This window comes from Canis lupus, chromosome 2, assembly GCF_048164855.1.
Source record: "Canis lupus baileyi chromosome 2, mCanLup2.hap1, whole genome shotgun sequence".
Classification (NCBI taxonomy): Eukaryota; Metazoa; Chordata; class Mammalia; order Carnivora; family Canidae; genus Canis; species Canis lupus.
In genome coordinates this window covers 56,317,976-56,324,847 of record NC_132839.1, presented here as the reverse complement: position 1 = coordinate 56,324,847, position 6,872 = coordinate 56,317,976, and the positions used below count along the sequence as shown (strand labels likewise).

Here is a 6,872-nt window from a genome sequence, read left to right as displayed (position 1 = left end):
GGTCGATGATGAGCTGGCATGTATTCTGAATCTGAAGTTGATGATTACTCCTTCAGCTCTAGAATTACTCTGAGACCTGAGAAATACCCGAATCTTTACAGGAGCTTCAGGGCTTACGTTCCTTCGAGGCAGATAAAGTGGCGACTTTTAAACAGAAAGTTGGTGTGTGGCAAGATGGGATCCGAGTGAAAAAAGTTCAGATGTATATGGGGATGTGCACCGGGGCCAAACATTAAAAGAGGAAAAGTTAAAAAAATAAAATAAAATAAAATACTCCACTGTCAGGCAACTTTATATTTTTTTTTCTTTTTAAGAATATTTTATTTACTTATTCATGAGAGATACACAGAGAGAGGCAGAAGGAGAAGCAGGCTCCAAGCAGGGAGTCTGATCCTGGGATGGCGGGATTATGACCTGAGCCAAAGGCAGAAGCTCAACTGCTGAGCCACTCAGGCGTCCCAGACATTATCCTAACTTCTGTTCTACTGCCGTGCCAGCCTGGCAAACCTGAGTCTAGATCGACCCAAGGATACCTCTTTTCCAAGCCTTCCTTGGGTTAGCTGCACTCTTTCCTTTGCAGACATCACATTTCTAATGATGACCCATCTCTCCTATACCTCTCCTTTGTCAGGCAACTTTAGAAGAACCTCAGCGTGTGCTCCTGAGGCAATGAATAATAAATGTGAAGAAGGTAAATTATGTCTTTGCCTTACTGTGAAAGTAGTTTTGACCTCACAGAACCCCTGGAAGGGTCCCCCAAGAACCCCAGGGGCCCCAATCATATTTTAAAACCTGCCGCTGAATGCTGTATAGGAAGGGACAACTTCACAGGCATGGGACCAGCACAATCACACAGGGACCTTATGCTTGGACCAATCACACAGCCCTAAATTTGGGGTTTTATGTTCTACGATCCTCATCTTTAAATTCCTAAGAATTTTTTTTTAAGATTTTATTTATTTATTCATGAGAGACACAGAGAGAGAGAGGCAGAGACACAGGCAGAGGGAGAACCAGGCTCCATGCAGGGAGCCCAACTTGGGACTCAATCCCAGGTCTCTAGGATCACGCCCTGGGCTGAAGGCAGCACTAAACCACTGAGCTACCCAGGCTGCCCAAATTCCTAAGAATTTTATCTTTGATTTATGTTTTGTAGGTGAAGACCAATGGGACAATGGGGCATTGCACTGAGATTCAGAGCCTTGGCTCATGCACTGCCCCACCTCCTGCTGCCTCCCTGCTTCCCAGGGACCAACTCAAGCCACCTGTTCCTCACCCCCTGATGCCCCGGGCTTTACCTGGCCTCCCCTCCCTGCTTCTGCCCAGCAACCACTGTCACCCTCATCCATGGTGGGGGCCTTGGCTTAGAATGGAAAGGATCCCAGTCAGGCACATACACCCTATGGTGATTCAGGGGAAGGCCTGGTGGCAGCTGACCCCACCCAAGAGTGGAAATGCTGTGTTGCATTAAGCAGACAATTCACAAGGCAAATCCCTCACCCATCCCCAGACGTATTACCTACCAAGTCCTGGCATGAAGGCTGCAGTGCCTTTGAGTGCCCATCTCTGTGGCTTGGGGAGCAGATCTATGGGAGGGGAACATCCCTGGCATCACTCAGGGGCCTGGCTGGAAGGAAAATGCCAGCAGCTGGTATGGTCCTTATATATTGCCAGGGGATGGGCCCTGGGGGCACCGGGAGGGGGGCACTCAGCCTGTTTGTATCCCTGTGTCTAGAGGATAGGCAAATTAAATAGTAAATAGAAAACAGCAGGACAGGTGGAGAGGGGATAAAAGGGAAAGACAAGAAAAATTTTTAAAGTTTTTAATATTAGTAACTTAGTGGTTTTTGGACCAGGGCCTGCATTTTCATTTTTTAGGGGGCTATAAATCATGCAGCTGGTCCTGTATAGAGTCTCTGAGGAAATAATTAAGAAGACACCAGAGTGTTCCTGTCCATGTCCTAATAAACCTACAAAAGTAAATCATCCTAAGCAAATTCATTGAGAGGGAGAAAAAAACTACAAATAAAGGTATGTAGATATATTTCTTATTATAATAAAAAATACCATCTAAATGATTAGTAATAGACAAATCACTGAGAAAAGTTAGTTTTTCCTTTACCTTCCAAAATCTGCTCCTCTCCTGAGTTTCTTTCTTTCATCTCTGTCCACTGAGGGGAACTAGAAATAGTAACCAACCCAGAATAAATGAGCTTCCTTAGAGGACAGATTCTGGTTTCTAAATATATTTCTCCTAAAGGGAACTGAGGTTCCTTAGAGAAAAGGCTGATTCCAGTTCTGGGACAGCAGATGTACATCTTGACATACTACAAAGCAAGGAAGCTCTCAAAGACTACTGCCCTTGTGTCCTACGATTCAGAAACCCAGTGCTTTGAGCAATGACTGACAATGAAAATGCCTAGACACCAAAACCAAAAACAAGTCCATGGAGATAGATGGAAAGGTGACCATGGAGCAGTGTTCATTGTCTGCATACTTTCTGTACTTGAAACTTGATGGCAAGGACTGTGATTCATCTTCTAAAATTTATTTATTTATTTTAGAGAGAGAGAGTAGGGAGGAGGAGCAGAGGGAGAGTCTTTTTTTTTTTTTCAGAGGGAGAGTCTTAAGCAGACTCTGAGCTAAGCATGGAGCCCAATGTGGGGCTCTATCTCACAACCTTGAGATCATGACCTGAGCTAAAACCAAGAGTTGAACACTTAATCGAATGTGTCACCCAGGCGCCCCAAGACTACTATTCATCTTCTAGATCGAAACCTTGTGGAACACCTGGGTGGCTCGGCGGTTGGGCGTCTGCCTTCGGCTCGGCATTATCCCGGGATCCAGGATTGAGTCCCACATTGGTTTCCTTGCAGGGAGCCTGCTTCTCCTTCTGCCTGTGTCTCTGCCTCTCTCTGTGTGTCTCTCGTGAATAAATAAATAAGATCTTTAAAAACAAACAAACAAACAAACAAAACTTGCACATGATTATTGATGGCTGGATGATGAATAAATTGACAAAGTAAGAGAAACAATTAAATTGTTATACTCATGAATAAAGGGATGATGGTGGGGAGTTGCAATGTCAGGAGGTTTCTTCTCAAATTCTATTCAAATACTTAGAAAAATTCCTAAAACTAACTCTTTTCAGCAGCAATGAAAGCTTACAAGTTGGAAAAAGTGAAGAAAAATAAACAAAAGAGAGGAAGAGAGCTGCAAATTTATTCATACTATCATCAGAAGTGCTGAAGAAATACAGCTCCTTTATTTATTTTTAAGTGATTTGGTCTTTCCAGATCCCACTGATCAGATGACAAGGAAACAAATGTGTTCTAGTCTCTTCCAGGACAATTAGTCCAAGCCAGGAATGTGACCGATCCCCCTAAGTCAGGCTGCCTCAGAGGCAAAATGACTCAGTTCATCACCCACCCACCTCTCCAGATTATGTCTAGTAGCATTTGGGTTCAAGGAAGGGGCCCCATGTAACCTCAAGGTATTGTTGCCTCATACTGGCCCTTCAATATGTGTGAGCCGGTGACCACTGAAGTGCAACTAGCCTGGGCCCTGGCTTCTGGTGCCCATAGCTGAACCCTGTGCTTGTTGTAACCTAGAGTCCAGTCTTACTTCTCTTGGTTAGAGCCTGAGGGTTGCTCTCCAGCTGGCTCCGCCTCGTCTTGGTTTTCACTGACCTGTGGGCTCCACTGAATCACTACCACATTGTCCACCTGGCCCCTGACCAGGAGATCTAGGCAGTGGGGTCACCTTACCCTCATCCCTTTAGATCCATGGCAGGGCTGTTGGCTCTCAATCTTGCATTCCTGGGGGCTAAAAGAAGCTCGGGAGTGAACACCACATCTTCTCCCTAGCCACACTAATTTTAAATCATTCACCTTGATAAAGAGGCCAAACATTCACCCTTTCCTGCTCTGGGAAGATAAGCTTCCTGTTTTAGAGAGAGAAGGCTTGTAGCCATTATGTAAGAGGGAAATAAAACACCACCATTTATTGTGTGCAAAACCTTGTCACCAATACTCAGGCAAACAAAAACTAATCTAAGAAAAATGACAGTGAAAAGCAGGAAGAGCCTGAGGAAAATTTCTTGACAAAACCATCCTGAAGAAATGCAAGAATTTGGAGAATAAATATCCAATATTTTTTGGAAAATTCTAATGGAGTCCAGTCGTCACTGGAACCTGCACAAATCCTAAGTATATTGTTCAGTGAATTTTCTTTTTTTTTTTTTAAAGATTTTATTTATTTTATTCATGACAGAGAGAAAGAGAGAGAGAGAGGCAGAGACACAGGCAGAGGGAAAAGCAGGCTCTGTGCAGGAAGCCGGACGTGGGACTTGATCCCAGGTCTCCAGGATCACACCCTGGGCCAAAGGCGGCACTAAAACACTGACCCGCCCCCCCCCCGGGCTGTCCCAGTGAATTTTCAAAATGGGTTCTACACCCCTTTAGTTACACCTAGACCTAGAAACAGAATAACAACAGCCCCCAGAAGCCCACCCCATATCATTTCCATTGCTTGGCTTCTCACACCAAAGATTCATTTCTTGGTTCTGATCTTTACATATGCAGGATTATACATCACATACTCTTCGGGGTCTGGCTCTTTTTATTCATATTATGTTTGTGAAATGCATCTATTCTGTAACATGTATTGATTTATTTTGTGTATATTTTCATTGTATTAATATGCCATAATTCATATTTCTGTTCTACTGAAGATGAACACTAGCCTCTAGCTTTTATTACAAATAATACTCCTCTGAATATTTTTGGGCATGTCTTTTGGTAAACGTGTACATATCTCCATTGGAATTATCCCTAGGAGTCAAATCTCTAGGTCATAGATTATAGGTGTGTTCATCTTTGAGAAATAATGTCAAACTCTTTTCCAAAATGATTGCATCAGGGATCCCTGGGTGGCGCAGCGGTTTAGTGCCTGCCTTTGGTCCAGGGCAAGATCCTGGAGACCTGAAATCGAATCCCACATCGGGATCCCGGTGCATGGAGCCTGCTTCTCCATCTGCCTATGTCTCTGCCCCCCTCTCTCTCTCTCTCTCTCTCTGTGACTATCATAAAGAAATAAAAATTAAAAAAAAAACAAAAAAAACAAAATGATTGCATCAATTTACATTCCCATCAGGACAGTATGAGCATTCTAATTGTTCTACGTCCTTGCCAACACTTGTTATCAGCCATTTAATTTTTTGCCACTATGGTCCCGGTGTAGTTTTAGTTTACATTTGTAGTTTTAATTTACATTTCTCTAGTTATGGTGATGTTGAAAAACTTTGCATGCGTTTTTGACATTTTGCATTACCTTATTAATGAAGTGCCTATTCAAATATGTTGCCCATTTTGTATTCATTTGGCCCTTTCTCTTATCAATTTACACATTTGGGTTGGTAGTCCTTTGTCAGATATACATAGTGTAAATATATTTTCCTAATCCATGGCTTACTTTTTATTCTCTTTATTGCCATCTTTGATAAACAGGGTTTCTTCATTTTAATATAATCCAATTTATTAATTTTTCTTTGGTGAGTGAAATGCTCTTTATTTCCTTTTTGCAACATTTTTGTCTGTTCCAGTATGTACTCCTATGTTGTTGGTTTTTTTAAAGATTTTATTTATTTATTTGACAGATAGAGAGCACAAGCAGGAGGAGCAGCAGACCAAGGGAAAGGGAGAAGCAGGTTCCCCACTCGCTGAGCAGGGAGCCCAATGCAGGGCTTGATCCCAGGATCCCAAGATCATGACCTAATCCAGAGGCAGACACATCACCAACTGAGTCACCCAGGCACTCCTCCTATGTTTTTGACTTAGGATTTTTTGGAGGGAGCCTTTTACACTTATATCTGGAATAGATTTTTTGTATCATGTGAGGGCCACCATTTGTAAAAGAAAAAAGAGGACTTGTATCTAAGAACAATAGCCCAGGGTTTAAAAAAAAATTATAAAAAGTTCATAGGGGCGCCCAGTTGGCTCAATTGGTTAAGCATCTGCCATCAGCTAGAGTCATGGCCTCAGGTCCTGGGATCAAGCCCCACGTCAGTCTCCTTGCTCAGTGGGGTGTCTGTTTTCCCTCTCCCTCTGTTCCTCCTGCCCCCTGCTCCTGCTCTCTTTCTGTCAAATAAATAAATAAATCTTTTTTTAAAAAATGAAAAGTTCAAAGGGATCCCTGGGTGGCGCAGCGGTTTGGTGCCTGCCTTTGGCCCAGGGCGCGATCCTGGAGACCCGGGATCGAATCCCACATCGGGCTCCCGGTGCATGGAGCCTGCTTCTCCCTCTGCCTGTGTCTCTGCCTCTCTCTCTCTCTCTCTCTCTCTGTGACTATCATAAATAAATAAAAATTAAAAAAAATTTAAAAAAAAAAAAAAAAATGAAAAGTTCAAAAAATAAAAAATGAAAAGTTCCTAAAAGATGTATGAAGTCTTCATCAGAAAAATTATTACAGCATATAAATAAGCTGTCCTCAGAATGCCCTGACTTGGATTTCTACTTGATTAACAACTCTAGCTTCCCTGTACGCTCTTCTTTATTGAACAAGCCCCTGTGCATTAGTCAACTAAAAACCTAATTTGGTTCTGTTCTACTGGCCCAGGATAATGCGTGCTCTAATGGGGTCAGAGAAAGGGGGTGACATTTTGACATAAGATGATGGACTCAGGGAGTCCATGAGAGTTTTGCAGGATCTGGGGTTCCTAAAAAAAATGGTGGGAGGGACTCCTAGGTGGCTCAGGGGTTTAGTGCCTGCCTTTGGCCCAGGATGTGATCCTGGGGTCCCTGGATCAAGTCCCATATCGGCCTCCCTTCATGGAGCCTGCTTCTCCCTCTGTGTCTCTGCCTCTCTCTGTGTGT

At 43.2% G+C, this 6,872-nt stretch overlaps 1 non-coding gene across 1 annotated transcript; it reads left to right on the top strand.

Annotated features, from left to right (window-relative positions):
• Positions 1-79, top strand: LOC140623911 (small nucleolar RNA SNORD45). Its single transcript, XR_012023441.1, has one exon. It is a non-coding gene; the product is annotated as a small nucleolar RNA SNORD45 (small nucleolar RNA).
• The last annotated feature ends 6,793 nt before the right edge of the window (positions 80-6,872 follow it).